Source organism: Ambystoma mexicanum, unplaced genomic scaffold (assembly GCF_040938575.1).
Source record: "Ambystoma mexicanum isolate Mex_15411 unplaced genomic scaffold, UKY_AmexF1_1 Mex_scaf1, whole genome shotgun sequence".
In the NCBI taxonomy this organism is placed as follows: Eukaryota; Metazoa; Chordata; class Amphibia; order Caudata; family Ambystomatidae; genus Ambystoma; species Ambystoma mexicanum.
The window spans coordinates 2,341,586-2,360,722 of record NW_027182324.1 but is presented as its reverse complement, the minus strand read 5'-3'; the positions used below and the strand labels follow the sequence as shown (position 1 = coordinate 2,360,722).

The window sequence follows — 19,137 nt, the reverse complement described above, 5'->3', positions numbered from 1 at the left end:
AAGCAGACAGGCGCTGCTGAGATTCGAACTCAGGATCTCCTGTTTACTAGACAGGCGCTTTAACCAACTAAGCCACAGCACCTTTTTTGCATCTGGTCTCCTTTCCTTCCTCATGTAATCATTTAGAAGTGAAATCCACTTTTTTAAGGCTGGGCTTCTGTTGCAATATAACTTTTCAAAATGTTTTCCAATTGACTGAAACTCCATTGCACAAAACGAGCATGTCATTAATCGTCGATTTAGAGTGGACTGCATTGCCCAGTGTGTGCATTGAGGAGCACATGTTCGTCTTTACTGGGGAGCAAGTTTGCACTCATTAATGTGGCAAAACATTCAAATCCGTAAGTGGGTGAACATTAAAGTCCTAGATGCTGCAAATCTCTATATCTGGATACGGAATGACTGAAAAAAGTTATGTCTCCAGTGTCAAAATGTGTGTAATGCACTAGTAATTCATTTCCTTTATTGACCAGTGAGGTAGCCATGTATTGAGGTGCTGTAGAGTGAAAATCAAGTTTCAAATGGGCAGTGATCCCTGTGCCTGGATAGCTCAGTCGGTAGAGCATCAGACTTTTAATCTGAGGGTCCAGGGTTCAAGTCCCTGTTCAGGCGTATCTTTGCTTCTTTTACAAAAAATTTAGCAGGAAATATGAATTGCTCATTCTAATATGTGCTATTTCTGATGGCATCGCAACCTTGGGCAATATGACTCTAAGGTAGTGGAGTCCAGAGTTCTTGGATGCTTTGCCAACATTTCAAGCCTGACTGTGCTTCTAAATAGCATGAAACAGCAATCTTTGTACAAAGTTTTAATATTGGGGAGACAGATTGGTCGAAAAAAAAGCAGACAGGCGCTGCTGAGATTCGAACTCAGGATCTCCTGTTTACTAGACAGGCGCTTTAACCAACTAAGCCACAGCACCTTTTTTGCATCTGGTCTCCTTTCCTTCCTCATGTAATCAATCAGAAGTGAAATCCACTTTTTTAAGGCTGGGCTTCTGTTGCAATATAACTTTTCAAAATGTTTTCCTATTGACTGAAACTCCATTGCACAAAACGAGCATGTCATTAATCGTCGATTTAGAGTGGACTGCATTGCCCAGTGTGTGCATTGAGGAGCACATGTTCGTCTTTACTGGGGAGCAAGTTTGCACTCATGAATGTGGCAAAACATTCAAATCCGTAAGTGGGTGAACATTAAAGTCCTAGATGCTGCAAATCTCTATATCTGGATACGGAATGACTGAAAAAAGTTATGTCTCCAGTGTCAAAATGGGGAGCAAGTTTGCACTCATGAATGTGGCAAAACATTCAAATCCGTAAGTGGGTGAACATTAAAGTCCTAGATGCTGCAAATCTCTATATCTGGATACGGAATGACTGAAAAAAGTTATGTCTCCAGTGTCAAAATGTGTGTAATGCACTAGTAATTCATTTCCTTTATTGACCAGTGAGGTAGCCATGTATGGAGGTGCTGTAGAGTGAAAATCAAGTTTCAAATGGCAGTGATCCATCTGCCTGGATAGCTCAGTCGGTAGAGCATCAGACTTTTAATCTGAGGGTCCAGGGTTCAAGTCCCTGTTCAGGCGTACCTTTGCTTCTTTTACAAAAATGTGAGGTAGCCATGTATGGAGGTGCTGTAGAGTGAAAATCAAGTTTCAAATGAGCAGCGATCCCTGTGCCTGGATAGCTCAGTCGGTAGAGCATCAGACTTTTAATCTGAGGGTCCAGGGTTCAAGTCCCTGTTCAGGCGTATCTTTGCTTCTTTTACAAAAAATTTAGCAGGAAATATGAATTGCTCATTCTAATATGTGCTATTTCTGATGGCATCGCAACCTTGGGCAATATGACTCTAAGGTAGTGGAGTCCAGAATTCTTGGATGCTTTGCCAACATTTCAAGCCTGACTGTGCTTCTAAATAGCATGAAATAACAATCTTTGTACAAAGTTTTAATATTGGGGAGACAGATTGGTCGAAAAAAAAGCAGACAGGCGCTGCTGAGATTCGAACTCAGGATCTCCTGTTTACTAGACAGGCGCTTTAACCAACTAAGCCACAGCACCTCTTTTGCATCTGATCTCCTTTCCTTCCTCATGTAATCATTTAGAAGTGAAATCCACTTTTTTTAAGGCTGGGCTTCTGTTGCAATATAACTTTACAAAATGTTTTCCAATTGACTGAAACTCCATTGCACAAAACGAGCATGTCATTAATCGTTGATTTAGAGTGGACTGCATTGCCCAGTGTGTGTATTGAGGAGCACATGTTCGCCTTTACTGGAGAGCAATTTTGCACTCATGAATGTGGCAAAACATTCAAATCCGTAAGTGGGTGAACATTAAAGTCCTAGATGCTGCAAATCTCTATATCTGGATACGGAATGACTGAAAAAAGTTATGTCTCCAGTGTCAAAATGTGTGTAATGCACTAGTAATTCATTTCCTTTATTGACCAGTGAGGTAGCCATGTATGGAGGTGCTGTAGAGTGAAAATCAAGTTTCAAATGGGTAGTGATCCCTGTGCCTGGATAGCTCAGTCGGTAGAGCATCAGACTTTTAATCTGAGGGTCCAGGGTTCAAGTCCCTGTTCAGGCGTACCTTGGCTTCTTTTACAAAAAATTAAGCAGGAAATATGAATTGCTCATTCTAATATGTGCTGTTTCTGATGGTATCGCAACCTTGGGCAATATGACTCTAAGGTAGTGGAGTCCAGAGTTCTTGGATGCTTTGCCAACATTTCAAGCCTGACTGTGCTTCTAAATAGCATGAAATAGCAATCTTTGTACAAAGTTTTAATATTGGGGAGACAGATTGGTCGAAAAAAAAGCAGGCAGGCGCTGCTGAGATTCAAACTCAGGATCTCCTGTTTACTAGACAGGCGCTTTAACCAACTAAGCCACAGCACCTTTTTTGCATCTGGTCTCCTTTCCTTCCTCATGTAATCAATCAGAAGTGAAATCCACTTTTTTAAGGCTGGGCTTCTGTTGCAATATAACTTTTCAAAATGTTTTCCAATTGACTGAAACTCCATTGCACAAAACGAGCATGTCATTAATCGTCGATTTAGAGTGGACTGCATTGCCCAGTGTGTGCATTGAGGAGCACATGTTCGTCTTTACTGGGGAGCAAGTTTGCACTCATGAATGTGGCAAAACATTCAAATCCGTAAGTGGGTGAACATTAAAGTCCTAGATGCTGCAAATCTCTATATCTGGATACGGAATGACTGAAAAAAGTTATGTCTCCAGTGTCAAAATGTGTGTAATGCACTAGTAATTCATTTCCTTTATTGACCAGTGAGGTAGCCATGTATGGAGGTGCTGTAGAGTGAAAATCAAGTTTCAAATGGGCAGTGATCCCTGTGCCTGGATAGCTCAGTCGGTAGAGCATCAGACTTTTAATCTGAGGGTCCAGGGTTCAAGTCCCTGTTCAGGCGTACCTTTGCTTCTTTTACAAAAAATTAAGCAGGAAATATGAATTGCTCATTCTAATATGTGCTATTTCTGATGGCATCGCAACCTTGGGCAATATGACTCTAAGGTAGTGGAGTCCAGAGTTCTTGGATGCTTTGCCAACATTTCAAGCCTCACTGTGCTTCTAAATAGCATGAAATAGCAATCTTTGTACAAAGTTTTAATATTGGGGAGACAGATTGGTCGAAAAAAAAGCAAACAGGCGCTGCTGAGATTCGAACTCAGGATCTCCTGTTTACTAGACAGGCGCTTTAACCAACTAAGCCACAGCACCCTTTTTGCATCTGGTCTCCTTTCCTTCCTCATGTAATCATTTAGAATTGAAATCCACTTTTTTAAGGCTGGGCTTCTGTTGCAATATAACTTTTCAAAATGTTTTCCAATTGACTGAAACTCCATTGCACAAAATGAGCATGTCATTAATCGTCGATTTAGAGTGGACTGCATTGACCAGTGTGTGCATTGAGGAGCACATGTTCGTCTTTACTGGGGAGCAAGTTTGCACTCATGAATGTGGCAAAACATTCAAATCCGTAAGTGGGTGAACATTAAAGTCCTAGATGCTGCAAATCTCTATATCTGGATACGGAATGACTGAAAAAAGTTATGTCTCCAGTGTCAAAATGTGTGTAATGCACTAGTAATTCATTTCCTTTATTGACCAGTGAGGTAGCCATGTATGGAGGTGCTGTAGAGTGAAAATCAAGTTTCAAATGGCAGTGATCCATCTGCCTGGATAGCTCAGTCGGTAGAGCATCAGTCTTTTAATCTGAGGGTCCAGGGTTCAAGTCCCTGTTCAGGCGTACCTTTGCTTCTTTTACAAAAAATTAAGCAGGAAATATGAATTGCTCATTCTAATATGTGCTATTTCTGATGGCATCGCAACCTTGGGCAATATGACTCTAAGGTAGTGGAGTCCAGAGTTCTTGGATGCTTTGCCAACATTTCAAGCCTGACTGTGCTTCTAAATAGCATGAAACAGCAATCTTTGTACAAAGTTTTAATATTGGGGAGACAGATTGGTCGAAAAAAAAGCAGACAGGCGCAGCTGAGATTCGAACTCAGGATCTCCTGTTTACTAGACAGGCGCTTTAACCAACTAAGCCACAGCACCTTTTTTGCATCTGGTCTCCTTTCCTTCCTCATGTAATCATTTAGAAGTGAAATCCACTTTTTTAAGGCTGGGCTTCTGTTGCAATATAACTTTTCAAAATGTTTTCCAATTGACTGAAACTCCATTGCACAAAACGAGCATGTCATTAATCGTCGATTTAGAGTGGACTGCATTGCCCAGTGTGTGCATTGAGGAGCACATGTTCGTCTTTACTGGGGAGCAAGTTTGCACTCATGAATGTGGCAAAACATTCAAATCCGTAAGTGGGTGAACATTAAAGTCCTAGATGCTGCAAATCTCTATATCTGGATACGGAATGACTGAAAAAAGTTATGTCTCCAGTGTCAAAATGTGTGTAATGCACTAGTAATTCATTTCCTTTATTGACCAGTGAGGTAGCCATGTATGGAGGTGCTGTAGAGTGAAAATCAAGTTTCAAATGGCAGTGATCCAGCTGCCTGGATAGCTCAGTCGGTAGAGCATCAGTCTTTTAATCTGAGGGTCCAGGGTTCAAGTCCCTGTTCAGGCGTATCTTTGCTTCTTTTACAAAAAATTAAGCAGGAAATATGAATTGCTCATTCTAATATGTGCTATTTCTGATGGCATCGCAACCTTGGTCAATATGACTCTAAGGTAGTGGAGTCCAGAGTTCTTGGATGCTTTGCCAACATTTCAAGCCTCACTGTGCTTCTAAATAGCATGAAATAGCAATCTTTGTACAAAGTTTTAATATTGGGGAGACAGATTGGTCGAAAAAAAAGCAAACAGGCGCTGCTGAGTTTCGAACTCAGGATCTCCTGTTTACTAGACAGGCGCTTTAACCAACTAAGCCACAGCACCCTTTTTGCATCTGGTCTCCTTTCCTTCCTCATGTAATCATTTAGAATTGAAATCCACTTTTTTAAGGCTGGGCTTCTGTTGCAATATAACTTTTCAAAATGTTTTCCAATTGACTGAAACTCCATTGCACAAAATGAGCATGTCATTAATCGTCGATTTAGAGTGGACTGCATTGCCCAGTGTGTGCATTGAGGAGCACATGTTCGTCTTTACTGGGGAGCAAGTTTGCACTCATGAATGTGGCAAAACATTCAAATCCGTAAGTGGGTGAACATTAAAGTCCTAGATGCTGCAAATCTCTATATCTGGATACGGAATGACTGAAAAAAGTTATGTCTCCAGTGTCAAAATGTGTGTAATGCACTAGTAATTCATTTCCTTTATTGACCAGTGAGGTAGCCATGTATGGAGGTGCTGTAGAGTGAAAATCAAGTTTCAAATGGCAGTGATCCATCTGCCTGGATAGCTCAGTCGGTAGAGCATCAGTCTTTTAATCTGAGGGTCCAGGGTTCAAGTCCCTGTTCAGGCGTATCTTTGCTTCTTTTACAAAAAATTTAGCAGGAAATATGAATTGCTCATTCTAATATGTGCTATTTCTGATGGCATCGCAACCTTGGGCAATATGACTCTAAGGTAGTGGAGTCCAGAGTTCTTGGATGCTTTGCCAACATTTCAAGCCTGACTGTGCTTCTAAATAGCATGAAACAGCAATCTTTGTACAAAGTTTTAAAATTGGGGAGACAGATTGGTCGAAAAAAAAGCAGACAGGCGCTGCTGAGATTCGAACTCAGGATCTCCTGTTTACTAGACAGGCGCTTTAACCAACTAAGCCACAGCACCTTTTTTGCATCTGGTCTCCTTTCCTTCCTCATGTAATCATTTAGAAGTGAAATCCACTTTTTTAAGGCTGGGCTTCTGTTGCAATATAACTTTTCAAAATGTTTTCCAATTGACTGAAACTCCATTGCACAAAACGAGCATGTCATTAATCGTCGATTTAGAGTGGACTGCATTGCCCAGTGTGTGCATTGAGGAGCACATGTTCGTCTTTACTGGGGAGCAAGTTTGCACTCATGAATGTGGCAAAACATTCAAATCCGTAAGTGGGTGAACATTAAAGTCCTAGATGCTGCAAATCTCTATATCTGGATACGGAATGACTGAAAAAAGTTATGTCTCCAGTGTCAAAATGTGTGTAATGCACTAGTAATTCATTTCCTTTATTGACCAGTGAGGTAGCCATGTATGGAGGCGCTGTAGAGTGAAAATCAAGTTTCAAATGGGCAGTGATCCCTGTGCCTGGATAGCTCAGTCGGTAGAGCATCAGACTTTTAATCTGAGGGTCCAGGGTTCAAGTCCCTGTTCAGGCGTACCTTTGCTTCTTTTACAAAAAATTTAGCAGGAAATATGAATTGCTCATTCTAATATGTGCTATTTCTGATGGCATCGCAACCTTGGGCAATATGACTCTAAGGTAGTGGAGTCCAGAGTTCTTGGATGCTTTGCCAACATATCAAGCCTGACTGTGCTTCTAAATAGCATGAAATAGCAATCTTTGTACAAAGTTTTAATATTGGGGAGACAGATTGGTCGAAAAAAAGCAGACAGGCGCTGCTGAGATTCGAACTCAGGATCTCCTGTTTACTAGACAGGCGCTTTAACCAACTAAGCCACAGCACCTTTTTTGCATCTGGTCTCCTTTCCTTCCTCATGTAATCATTTAGAAGTGAAATCCACTTTTTTAAGGCTGGGCTTCTGTTGCAATATAACTTTTCAAAATGTTTTCCAATTGACTGAAACTCCATTGCACAAAACGAGCATGTCATTAATCGTCGATTTAGAGTGGACTGCATTGCCCAGTGTGTGCATTGAGGAGCACATGTTCGTCTTTACTGGGGAGCAAGTTTGCACTCATGAATGTGGCAAAACATTCAAATCCGTAAGTGGGTGAACATTAAAGTCCTAGATGCTGCAAATCTCTATATCTGGATACGGAATGACTGAAAAAAGTTATGTCTCCAGTGTCAAAATGTGTGTAATGCACTAGTAATTCATTTCCTTTATTGACCAGTGAGGTAGCCATGTATGGAGGTGCTGTAGAGTGAAAATCAAGTTTCAAATGGCAGTGATCCATATGCCTGGATAGCTCAGTCGGTAGAGCATCAGTCTTTTAATCTGAGGGTCCAGGGTTCAAGTCCCTGTTCAGGCGTACCTTTGCTTCTTTTACAAAAAATTAAGCAGGAAATATGAATTGCTCATTCTAATATGTGCTATTTCTGATGGCATCGCAACCTTGGGCAATATGACTCTAAGGTAGTGGAGTCCAGAGTTCTTGGATGCTTTGCCAACATTTCAAGCCTGACTGTGCTTCTAAATAGCATGAAACAGCAATCTTTGTACAAAGTTTTAATATTGGGGAGACAGATTGGTCGAAAAAAAAGCAGACAGGCGCTGCTGAGATTCGAACTCAGGATCTCCTGTTTACTAGACAGGCGCTTTAACCAACTAAGCCACAGCACCTTTTTTGCATCTGGTCTCCTTTCCTTCCTCATGTAATCATTTAGAAGTGAAATCCACTTTTTTAAGGCTGGGCTTCTGTTGCAATATAACTTTTCAAAATGTTTTCCAATTGACTGAAACTCCATTGCACAAAACGAGCATCTCATTAATCGTCAATTTAGAGTGGACTGCATTGCCCAGTGTGTGCATTGAGGAGCACATGTTCGTCTTTACTGGGGAGCAAGTTTGCACTCATTAATGTGGCAAAACATTCAAATCCGTAAGTGGGTGAACATTAAAGTCCTAGATGCTGCAAATCTCTATATCTGGATACGGAATGACTGAAAAAAGTTATGTCTCCAGTGTCAAAATGTGTGTAATGCACTAGTAATTCATTTCCTTTATTGACCAGTGAGGTAGCCATGTATGGAGGTGCTGTAGAGTGAAAATCAAGTTTCAAATGGGCAGTGATCCCTGTGCCTGGATAGCTCAGTCGGTAGAGCATCAGACTTTTAATCTGAGGGTCCAGGGTTCAAGTCCCTGTTCAGGCGTATCTTTGCTTCTTTTACAAAAAATTTAGCAGGAAATATGAATTGCTCATTCTAATATGTGCTATTTCTGATGGCATCGCAACCTTGGGCAATATGACTCTAAGGTAGTGGAGTCCAGAGTTCTTGGATGCTTTGCCAACATTTCAAGCCTGACTGTGCTTCTAAATAGCATGAAACAGCAATCTTTGTACAAAGTTTTAATATTGGGGAGACAGATTGGTCGAAAAAAAAGCAGACAGGCGCTGCTGAGATTCGAACTCAGGATCTCCTGTTTACTAGACAGGCGCTTTAACCAACTAAGCCACAGCACCTTTTTTGCATCTGGTCTCCTTTCCTTCCTCATGTAATCAATCAGAAGTGAAATCCACTTTTTTAAGGCTGGGCTTCTGTTGCAATATAACTTTTCAAAATGTTTTCCTATTGACTGAAACTCCATTGCACAAAACGAGCATGTCATTAATCGTCGATTTAGAGTGGACTGCATTGCCCAGTGTGTGCATTGAGGAGCACATGTTCGTCTTTACTGGGGAGCAAGTTTGCACTCATGAATGTGGCAAAACATTCAAATCCGTAAGTGGGTGAACATTAAAGTCCTAGATGCTGCAAATCTCTATATCTGGATACGGAATGACTGAAAAAAGTTATGTCTCCAGTGTCAAAATGTGTGTAATGCACTAGTAATTCATTTCCTTTATTGACCAGTGAGGTAGCCATGTATGGAGGTGCTGTAGAGTGAAAATCAAGTTTCAAATGGGCAGTGATCCCTGTGCCTGGATAGCTCAGTCGGTAGAGCATCAGACTTTTAATCTGAGGGTCCAGGGTTCAAGTCCCTGTTCAGGCGTACCTTTGCATCTTTTACAAAAAATTAAGCAGGAAATATGAATTGCTCATTCTAATATGTGCTATTTCTGATGGCATCGCAACCTTGGGCAATATGACTCTAAGGTAGTGGAGTCCAGAGTTCTTGGATGCTTTGCCAACATATCAAGCCTGACTGTGCTTCTAAATAGCATGAAATAGCAATCTTTGTACAAAGTTTTAATATTGGGGAGACAGATTGGTCGAAAAAAAGCAGACAGGCGCTGCTGAGATTCGAACTCAGGATCTCCTGTTTACTAGACAGGCGCTTTAACCAACTAAGCCACAGCACCTTTTTTGCATCTGGTCTCCTTTCCTTCCTCATGTAATCATTTAGAAGTGAAATCCACTTTTTTAAGGCTGGGCTTCTGTTGCAATATAACTTTTCAAAATGTTTTCCAATTGACTGAAACTCCATTGCACAAAACGAGCATGTCATTAATCGTCGATTTAGAGTGGACTGCATTGCCCAGTGTGTGCATTGAGGAGCACATGTTCGTCTTTACTGGGGAGCAAGTTTGCACTCATTAATGTGGCAAAACATTCAAATCCGTAAGTGGGTGAACATTAAAGTCCTAGATGCTGCAAATCTCTATATCTGGATACGGAATGACTGAAAAAAGTTATGTCTCCAGTGTCAAAATGTGTGTAATGCACTAGTAATTCATTTCCTTTATTGACCAGTGAGGTAGCCATGTATGGAGGTGCTGTAGAGTGAAAATCAAGTTTCAAATGGGCAGTGATCCCTGTGCCTGGATAGCTCAGTCGGTAGAGCATCAGACTTTTAATCTGAGGGTCCAGGGTTCAAGTCCCTGTTCAGGCGTATCTTTGCTTCTTTTACAAAAAATTTAGCAGGAAATATGAATTGCTCATTCTAATATGTGCTATTTCTGATGGCATCGCAACCTTGGGCAATATGACTCTAAGGTAGTGGAGTCCAGAATTCTTGGATGCTTTGCCAACGTTTCAAGCCTGACTGTGCATCTAAATAGCATGAAATAACAATCTTTGTACAAAGTTTTAATATTGGGGAGACAGATTGGTCGAAAAAAAAGCAGACAGGCGCTGCTGAGATTCGAACTCAGGATCTCCTGTTTACTAGACAGGCGCTTTAACCAACTAAGCCACAGCACCTCTTTTGCATCTGATCTCCTGTCCTTCCTCATGTAATCATTTAGAAGTGAAATCCACTTTTTTTAAGGCTGGGCTTCTGTTGCAATATAACTTTACAAAATGTTTTCCAATTGACTGAAACTCCATTGCACAAAACGAGCATGTCATTAATCGTCGATTTAGAGTGGACTGCATTGCCCAGTGTGTGCATTGAGGAGCACATGTTCGTCTTTACTGGGGAGCAAGTTTGCACTCATGAATGTGGCAAAACATTCAAATCCGTAAGTGGGTGAACATTAAAGTCCTAGATGCTGCAAATCTCTATATCTGGATAAGGAATGACTGAAAAAAGTTATGTCTCCAGTGTCAAAATGTGTGTAATGCACTAGTAATTCATTTCCTTTATTGACCAGTGAGGTAGCCATGTATGGAGGTGCTGTAGAGTGAAAATCAAGTTTCAAATGGCAGTGATCCATCTGCCTGGATAGCTCAGTTGGTAGAGCATCAGACTTTTAATCTGAGGGTCCAGGGTTCAAGTCCCTGTTCAGGCGTACCTTTGCTTCTTTTACAAAAAATTAAGCAGGAAATATGAATTGCTCATTCTAATATGTGCTATTTCTGATGGCATCGCAACCTTGGGCAATATGACTCTAAGGTAGTGGAGTCCAGAGTTCTTGGATGCTTTGCCAACATATCAAGCCTGACTGTGCTTCTAAATAGCATGAAATAGCAATCTTTGTACAAAGTTTTAATATTGGGGAGACAGATTGGTCGAAAAAAAGCAGACAGGGGCTGCTGAGATTCGAACTCAGGATCTCCTGTTTACTAGACAGGCGCTTTAACCAACTAAGCCACAGCACCTTTTTTGCATCTGGTCTCCTTTCCTTCCTCATGTAATCATTTAGAAGTGAAATCCACTTTTTTAAGGCTGGGCTTCTGTTGCAATATAACTTTTCAAAATGTTTTCCAATTGACTGAAACTCCATTGCACAAAACGAGCATGTCATTAATCGTCGATTTAGAGTGGACTGCATTGCCCAGTGTGTGCATTGAGGAGCACATGTTCGTCTTTACTGGGGAGCAAGTTTGCACTCATTAATGTGGCAAAACATTCAAATCCGTAAGTGGGTGAACATTAAAGTCCTAGATGCTGCAAATCTCTATATCTGGATACGGAATGACTGAAAAAAGTTATGTCTCCAGTGTCAAAATGTGTGTAATGCACTAGTAATTCATTTCCTTTATTGACCAGTGAGGTAGCCATGTATGGAGGTGCTGTAGAGTGAAAATCAAGTTTCAAATGGGCAGTGATCCATCTGCCTAGATAGCTCAGTCGGTAGAGCATCAGACTTTTAATCTGAGGGTCCAGGGTTCAAGTCCCTGTTCAGGCGTACCTTTGCTTCTGTTACAAAAAATTAAGCAGGAAATATGAATTGCTCATTCTAATATGTGCTATTTCTGATGGCATCGCAACCTTGGGCAATATGATTCTAAGGTAGTGGAGTCCAGAGTTCTTGGATGCTTTGCCAACATTTCAAGCCTGACTGTGCTTCTAAATAGCATGAAATAGCAATCTTTGTACAAAGTTTTAATATTGGGGAGACAGATTGGTCGAAAAAAAAGCAGACAGGCACTGCTGAGATTCGAACTCAGGATCTCCTGTTTACTAGACAGGCGCTTTAACCAACTAAGCCACAGCACCTTTTTTGCATCTGGTCTCCTTTCCTTCCTCATGTAATCATTTAGAAGTGAAATCCACTTTTTTAAGGCTGGGCTTCTGTTGCAATATAACTTTTCAAAATGTTTTCCAATTGACTGAAACTCCATTGCACAAAACGAGCATGTCATTAATCGTCGATTTAGAGTGGACTGCATTGCCCAGTGTGTGCATTGAGGAGCACATGTTCGTCTTTACTGGGGAGCAAGTTTGCACTCATGAATGTGGCAAAACATTCAAATCCGTAAGTGGGTGAACATTAAAGTCCTAGATGCTGCAAATCTCTATATCTGGATACGGAATGACTGAAAAAAGTTATGTCTCCAGTGTCAAAATGTGTGTAATGCACTAGTAATTCATTTCCTTTATTGACCAGTGAGGTAGCCATGTATGGAGGTGCTGTAGAGTGAAAATCAAGTTTCAAATGGCAGTGATCCATCTGCCTGGATAGCTCAGTCGGTAGAGCATCAGACTTTTAATCTGAGGGTCCAGGGTTCAAGTCCCTGTTCAGGCGTACCTTTGCTTCTTTTACAAAAAATTAAGCAGGAAATATGAATTGCTCATTCTAATATGTGCTATTTCTGATGGCATCGCAACCTTGGGCAATATGACTCTAAGGTAGTGGAGTCCAGAGTTCTTGGATGCTTTGCCAACATATCAAGCCTGACTGTGCTTCTAAATAGCATGAAATAGCAATCTTTGTACAAAGTTTTAATATTGGGGAGACAGATTGGTCGAAAAAAAGCAGACAGGCGCTGCTGAGATTCGAACTCAGGATCTCCTGTTTACTAGACAGGCGCTTTAACCAACTAAGCCACAGCACCTTTTTTGCATCTGGTCTCCTTTCCTTCCTCATGTAATCATTTAGAAGTGAAATCCACTTTTTTAAGGCTGGACTTCTGTTGCAATATAACTTTTCAAAATGTTTTCCAATTGACTGAAACTCCATTGCACAAAACGAGCATGTCATTAATCGTCGATTTAGAGTGGACTGCATTGCCCAGTGTGTGCATTGAGGAGCACATGTTCGTCTTTACTGGGGAGCAAGTTTGCACTCATTAATGTGGCAAAACATTCAAATCCGTAAGTGGGTGAACATTAAAGTCCTAGATGCTGCAAATCTCTATATCTGGATACGGAATGACTGAAAAAAGTTATGTCTCCAGTGTCAAAATGTGTGTAATGCACTAGTAATTCATTTCCTTTATTGACCAGTGAGGTAGCCATGTATGGAGGTGCTGTAGAGTGAAAATCAAGTTTCAAATGGCAGTGATCCATCTGCCTGGATAGCTCAGTCGGTAGGGCATCAGACTTTTAATCTGAGGGTCCAGGGTTCAAGTCCCTGTTCAGGCGTACCTTTGCTTCTTTTACAAAAAATTAAGCAGGAAATATGAATTGCTCATTCTAATATGTGCTATTTCTGATGGCATCGCAACCTTGGGCAATATGACTCTAAGGTAGTGGAGTCCAGAGTTCTTGGATGCTTTGCCAACATTTCAAGCCTGACTGTGCTTCTAAATAGCATGAAACAGCAATCTTTGTACAAAGTTTTAATATTGGGGAGACAGATTGGTCGAAAAAAAAGCAGACAGGCGCTGCTGAGATTCAAACTCAGGATCTCCTGTTTACTAGACAGGCGCTTTAACCAACTAAGCCACAGCACCTTTTTTGCATCTGGTCTCCTTTCCTTCCTCATGTAATCATTTAGAAGTGAAATCCACTTTTTTAAGGCTGGGCTTCTGTTGCAATATAACTTTTCAAAATGTTTTCCAATTGACTGAAACTCCATTGCACAAAACGAGCATGTCATTAATCGTCGATTTAGAGTGGACTGCATTGCCCAGTGTGTGCATTGAGGAGCACATGTTCGTCTTTACTGGGGAGCAAGTTTGCACTCATGAATGTGGCAAAACATTCAAATCCGTAAGTGGGTGAACATTAAAGTCCTAGATGCTGCAAATCTCTATATCTGGATACGGAATGACTGAAAAAAGTTATGTCTCCAGTGTCAAAATGTGTGTAATGCACTAGTAATTCATTTCCTTTATTGACCAGTGAGGTAGCCATGTATGGAGGTGCTGTAGAGTGAAAATCAAGTTTCAAATGGGCAGTGATCCCTGTGCCTGGATAGCTCAGTCGGTAGAGCATCAGACTTTTAATCTGAGGGTCCAGGGTTCAAGTCCCTGCTCAGGCGTACCTTTGCTTCTTTTACAAAAAATTAAGCAGGAAATATGAATTGCTCATTCTAATATGTGCTGTTTCTGATGGCATCGCAACCTTGGGCAATATGACTCTAAGGTAGTGGAGTCCAGAGTTCTTGGATGCTTTGCCAACATTTCAAGCCTGACTGTGCTTCTAAATAGCATGAAACAGCAATCTTTGTACAAAGTTTTAATATTGGGGAGACAGATTGGTCGAAAAAAAAGCAGACAGGCGCTGCTGAGATTCGAACTCAGGATCTCCTGTTTACTAGACAGGCGCTTTAACCAACTAAGCCACAGCACCTTTTTTGCATCTGGTCTCCTTTCCTTCCTCATGTAATCAATCAGAAGTGAAATCCACTTTTTTAAGGCTGGGCTTCTGTTGCAATATAACTTTTCAAAATGTTTTCCAATTGACTGAAACTCCATTGCACAAAACGAGCATGTCATTAATCGTCGATTTAGAGTGGACTACATTGCCCAGTGTGTGCATTGAGGAGCACATGTTCGTCTTTACTGGGGAGCAAGTTTGCACTCATGAATGTGGCAAAACATTCAAATCCGTAAGTGGGTGAACATTAAAGTCCTAGATGCTGCAAATCTCTATATCTGGATACGGAATGACTGAAAAAAGTTATGTCTCCAGTGTCAAAATGTGTGTAATGCACTAGTAATTCATTTCCTTTATTGACCAGTGAGGTAGCCATGTATGGAGGTGCTGTAGAGTGAAAATCAAGTTTCAAATGGCAGTGATCCATCTGCCTGGATAGCTCAGTCGGTAGAGCATCAGTCTTTTAATCTGAGGGTCCAGGGTTCAAGTCCCTGTTCAGGCGTACCTTTGCTTCTTTTACAAAAAATTAAGCAGGAAATATGAATTGCTCATTCTAATATGTGCTATTTCTGATGGCATCGCAACCTTGGGCAATATGACTCTAAGGTAGTGGAGTCCAGAGTTCTTGGATGCTTTGCCAACATTTCAAGCCTGACTGTGCTTCTAAATAGCATGAAACAGCAATCTTTGTACAAAGTTTTAATATTGGGGAGACAGATTGGTCGAAAAAAAAGCAGACAGGCGCTGCTGAGATTCGAACTCAGGATCTCCTGTTTACTAGACAGGCGCTTTAACCAACTAAGCCACAGCACCTTTTTTGCATCTGGTCTCCTTTCCTTCCTCATGTAATCATTTAGAAGTGAAATCCACTTTTTTAAGGCTGGACTTCTGTTGCAATATAACTTTTCAAAATGTTTTCCAATTGACTGAAACTCCATTGCACAAAACGAGCATGTCATTAATCGTCGATTTAGAGTGGACTGCATTGCCCAGTGTGTGCATTGAGGAGCACATGTTCGTCTTTACTGGGGAGCAAGTTTGCATTCATTAATGTGGCAAAACATTCAAATCCGTAAGTGGGTGAACATTAAAGTCCTAGATGCTGCAAATCTCTATATCTGGATACGGAATGACTGAAAAAAGTTATGTCTCCAGTGTCAAAATGTGTGTAATGCACTAGTAATTCATTTCCTTTATTGACCAGTGAGGTAGCCATGTATGGAGGTGCTGTAGAGTGAAAATCAAGTTTCAAATGGCAGTGATCCATCTGCCTGGATAGCTCAGTCGGTAGGGCATCAGACTTTTAATCTGAGGGTCCAGGGTTCAAGTCCCTGTTCAGGCGTACCTTTGCTTCTTTTACAAAAAATTAAGCAGGAAATATGAATTGCTCATTCTAATATGTGCTATTTCTGATGGCATCGCAACCTTGGGCAATATGACTCTAAGGTAGTGGAGTCCAGAGTTCTTGGATGCTTTGCCAACATTTCAAGCCTGACTGTGCTTCTAAATAGCATGAAACAGCAATCTTTGTACAAAGTTTTAATATTGGGGAGACAGATTGGTCGAAAAAAAAGCAGACAGGCGCTGCTGAGATTCAAACTCAGGATCTCCTGTTTACTAGACAGGCGCTTTAACCAACTAAGCCACAGCACCTTTTTTGCATCTGGTCTCCTTTCCTTCCTCATGTAATCATTTAGAAGTGAAATCCACTTTTTTAAGGCTGGGCTTCTGTTGCAATATAACTTTTCAAAATGTTTTCCAATTGACTGAAACTCCATTGCACAAAACGAGCATGTCATTAATCGTCGATTTAGAGTGGACTGCATTGCCCAGTGTGTGCATTGAGGAGCACATGTTCGTCTTTACTGGGGAGCAAGTTTGCACTCATGAATGTGGCAAAACATTCAAATCCGTAAGTGGGTGAACATTAAAGTCCTAGATGCTGCAAATCTCTATATCTGGATACGGAATGACTGAAAAAAGTTATGTCTCCAGTGTCAAAATGTGTGTAATGCACTAGTAATTCATTTCCTTTATTGACCAGTGAGGTAGCCATGTATGGAGGTGCTGTAGAGTGAAAATCAAGTTTCAAATGGGCAGTGATCCCTGTGCCTGGATAGCTCAGTCGGTAGAGCATCAGACTTTTAATCTGAGGGTCCAGGGTTCAAGTCCCTGCTCAGGCGTACCTTTGCTTCTTTTACAAAAAATTAAGCAGGAAATATGAATTGCTCATTCTAATATGTGCTGTTTCTGATGGCATCGCAACCTTGGGCAATATGACTCTAAGGTAGTGGAGTCCAGAGTTCTTGGATGCTTTGCCAACATTTCAAGCCTGACTGTGCTTCTAAATAGCATGAAATAGCAGTCTTTGTACAAAGTTTTAATATTGGGGAGACAGATTGGTCGAAAAAAAAGCAGACAGGCGCTGCTGAGATTCGAACTCAGGATCTCCTGTTTACTAGACAGGCGCTTTAACCAACTAAGCCACAGCACCTTTTTTGCATCTGGTCTCCTTTCCTTCCTCATGTAATCAATCAGAAGTGAAATCCACTTTTTTAAGGCTGGGCTTCTGTTGCAATATAACTTTTCAAAATGTTTTCCAATTGACTGAAACTCCATTGCACAAAACGAGCATGTCATTAATCGTCGATTTAGAGTGGACTACATTGCCCAGTGTGTGCATTGAGGAGCACATGTTCGTCTTTACTGGGGAGCAAGTTTGCACTCATGAATGTGGCAAAACATTCAAATCCGTAAGTGGGTGAACATTAAAGTCCTAGATGCTGCAAATCTCTATATCTGGATACGGAATGACTGAAAAAAGTTATGTCTCCAGTGTCAAAATGTGTGTAATGCACTAGTAATTCATTTCCTTTATTGACCAGTGAGGTAGCCATGTATGGAGGTGCTGTAGAGTGAAAATCAAGTTTCAAATGGCAGTGATCCATCTGCCTGGATAGCTCAGTCGGTAGAGCATCAGTCTTTTAATCTGAGGGTCCAGGGTTCAAGTCCCTGTTCAGGCGTACCTTTGCTTCTTTTACAAAAAATTAAGCAGGAAATATGAATTGCTCATTCTAATATGTGCTATTTCTGATGGCATCGCAACCTTGGGCAATATGACTCTAAGGTAGTGGAGTCCAGAGTTCTTGGATGCTTTGCCAACATTTCAAGCCTGACTGTGCTTCTAAATAGCATGAAACAGCAATCTTTGTACAAAGTTTTAATATTGGGGAGACAGATTGGTCGAAAAAAAAGCAGACAGGCGCTGCTGAGATTCGAACTCAGGATCTCCTGTTTACTAGACAGGCGCTTTAACCAACTAAGCCACAGCACCTTTTTTGCATCTGGTCTCCTTTCCTTCCTCATGTAATCATTTAGAAGTGAAATCCACTTTTTTAAGGCTGGGCTTCTGTTGCAATATAACTTTTCAAAATGTTTTCCAATTGACTGAAACTCCATTGCACAAAACGAGCATGTCATTAATCGTCGATTTAGAGTGGACTGCATTGCCCAGTGTGTGCATTGAGGAGCACATGTTCGTCTTTACTGGGGAGCAAGTTTGCACTCATGAATGTGGCAAAACATTCAAATCCGTAAGTGGGTGAACATTAAAGTCCTAGATGCTGCAAATCTCTATATCTGGATACGGAATGACTGAAAAAAGTTATGTCTCCAGTGTCAAAATGTGTGTAATGCACTAGTAATTCATTTCCTTTATTGACCAGTGAGGTAGCCATGTATGGAGGTGCTGTAGAGTGAAAATCAAGTTTCAAATGGCAGTGATCCATCTGCCTGGATAGCTCAGTCGGTAGAGCATCAGTCTTTTAATCTGAGGGTCCAGGGTTCAAGTCCCTGTTCAGGCGTATCTTTGCTTCTTTTACAAAAAATTAAGCAGGAAATATGAATTGCTCATTCTAATATGTGCTATTTCTGATGGCATCGCAACCTTGGTCAATATGACTCTAAGGTAGTGGAGTCCAGAGTTCTTGGATGCTTTGCCAACATTTCAAGCCTCACTGTGCTTCTAAATAGCATGAAATAGCAATCTTTGTACAAAGTTTTAATATTGGGGAGACAGATTGGTCGAAAAAAAAGCAAACAGGCGCTGCTGAGTTTCGAACTCAGGATCTCCTGTTTACTAGACAGGCGCTTTAACCAACTAAGCCACAGCACCCTTTTTGCATCTGGTCTCCTTTCCTTCCTCATGTAATCATTTAGAATTGAAATCCACTTTTTTAAGGCTGGGCTTCTGTTGCAATATAACTTTTCAAAATGTTTTCCAATTGACTGAAACTCCATTGCACAAAATGAGCATGTCATTAATCGTCGATTTAGAGTGGACTGCATTGCCCAGTGTGTGCATTGAGGAGCACATGTTCGTCTTTACTGGGGAGCAAGTTTGCACTCATGAATGTGGCAAAACATTCAAATCCGTAAGTG

At 41.0% G+C, this 19,137-nt stretch overlaps 16 non-coding genes across 16 annotated transcripts; 1 reads left to right on the top strand and 15 right to left on the bottom strand.

Moving 5' to 3' along the window:
- Positions 1–8: 8 nt before the first annotated feature.
- TRNAT-AGU (transfer RNA threonine (anticodon AGU)) lies at positions 9–82 on the bottom strand. Its single transcript has one exon. It is a non-coding gene; the product is annotated as a tRNA-Thr (tRNA).
- Positions 83–849: 767 nt separating this feature from the next.
- On the bottom strand, positions 850–923 carry TRNAT-AGU (transfer RNA threonine (anticodon AGU)). The gene has a single exon. It is a non-coding gene; the product is annotated as a tRNA-Thr (tRNA).
- A 1,067-nt stretch (positions 924–1,990) lies between these two features.
- On the bottom strand, positions 1,991–2,064 carry TRNAT-AGU (transfer RNA threonine (anticodon AGU)). The gene has a single exon. It is a non-coding gene; the product is annotated as a tRNA-Thr (tRNA).
- Positions 2,065–3,673: 1,609 nt separating this feature from the next.
- TRNAT-AGU (transfer RNA threonine (anticodon AGU)) lies at positions 3,674–3,747 on the bottom strand. Its single transcript has one exon. It is a non-coding gene; the product is annotated as a tRNA-Thr (tRNA).
- Positions 3,748–6,193: 2,446 nt separating this feature from the next.
- On the bottom strand, positions 6,194–6,267 carry TRNAT-AGU (transfer RNA threonine (anticodon AGU)). The gene has a single exon. It is a non-coding gene; the product is annotated as a tRNA-Thr (tRNA).
- A 766-nt stretch (positions 6,268–7,033) lies between these two features.
- TRNAT-AGU (transfer RNA threonine (anticodon AGU)) lies at positions 7,034–7,107 on the bottom strand. Its single transcript has one exon. It is a non-coding gene; the product is annotated as a tRNA-Thr (tRNA).
- A 766-nt stretch (positions 7,108–7,873) lies between these two features.
- TRNAT-AGU (transfer RNA threonine (anticodon AGU)) lies at positions 7,874–7,947 on the bottom strand. Its single transcript has one exon. It is a non-coding gene; the product is annotated as a tRNA-Thr (tRNA).
- A 767-nt stretch (positions 7,948–8,714) lies between these two features.
- Positions 8,715–8,788, bottom strand: TRNAT-AGU (transfer RNA threonine (anticodon AGU)). The gene has a single exon. It is a non-coding gene; the product is annotated as a tRNA-Thr (tRNA).
- Positions 8,789–9,554: 766 nt separating this feature from the next.
- On the bottom strand, positions 9,555–9,628 carry TRNAT-AGU (transfer RNA threonine (anticodon AGU)). Its single transcript has one exon. It is a non-coding gene; the product is annotated as a tRNA-Thr (tRNA).
- A 767-nt stretch (positions 9,629–10,395) lies between these two features.
- On the bottom strand, positions 10,396–10,469 carry TRNAT-AGU (transfer RNA threonine (anticodon AGU)). The gene has a single exon. It is a non-coding gene; the product is annotated as a tRNA-Thr (tRNA).
- Positions 10,470–10,926: 457 nt separating this feature from the next.
- TRNAK-UUU (transfer RNA lysine (anticodon UUU)) lies at positions 10,927–10,999 on the top strand. The gene has a single exon. It is a non-coding gene; the product is annotated as a tRNA-Lys (tRNA).
- A 1,916-nt stretch (positions 11,000–12,915) lies between these two features.
- On the bottom strand, positions 12,916–12,989 carry TRNAT-AGU (transfer RNA threonine (anticodon AGU)). The gene has a single exon. It is a non-coding gene; the product is annotated as a tRNA-Thr (tRNA).
- A 1,607-nt stretch (positions 12,990–14,596) lies between these two features.
- Positions 14,597–14,670, bottom strand: TRNAT-AGU (transfer RNA threonine (anticodon AGU)). The gene has a single exon. It is a non-coding gene; the product is annotated as a tRNA-Thr (tRNA).
- Positions 14,671–15,436: 766 nt separating this feature from the next.
- On the bottom strand, positions 15,437–15,510 carry TRNAT-AGU (transfer RNA threonine (anticodon AGU)). The gene has a single exon. It is a non-coding gene; the product is annotated as a tRNA-Thr (tRNA).
- Positions 15,511–17,117: 1,607 nt separating this feature from the next.
- TRNAT-AGU (transfer RNA threonine (anticodon AGU)) lies at positions 17,118–17,191 on the bottom strand. Its single transcript has one exon. It is a non-coding gene; the product is annotated as a tRNA-Thr (tRNA).
- A 766-nt stretch (positions 17,192–17,957) lies between these two features.
- TRNAT-AGU (transfer RNA threonine (anticodon AGU)) lies at positions 17,958–18,031 on the bottom strand. Its single transcript has one exon. It is a non-coding gene; the product is annotated as a tRNA-Thr (tRNA).
- Between the last annotated feature and the right edge of the window lie 1,106 nt (positions 18,032–19,137).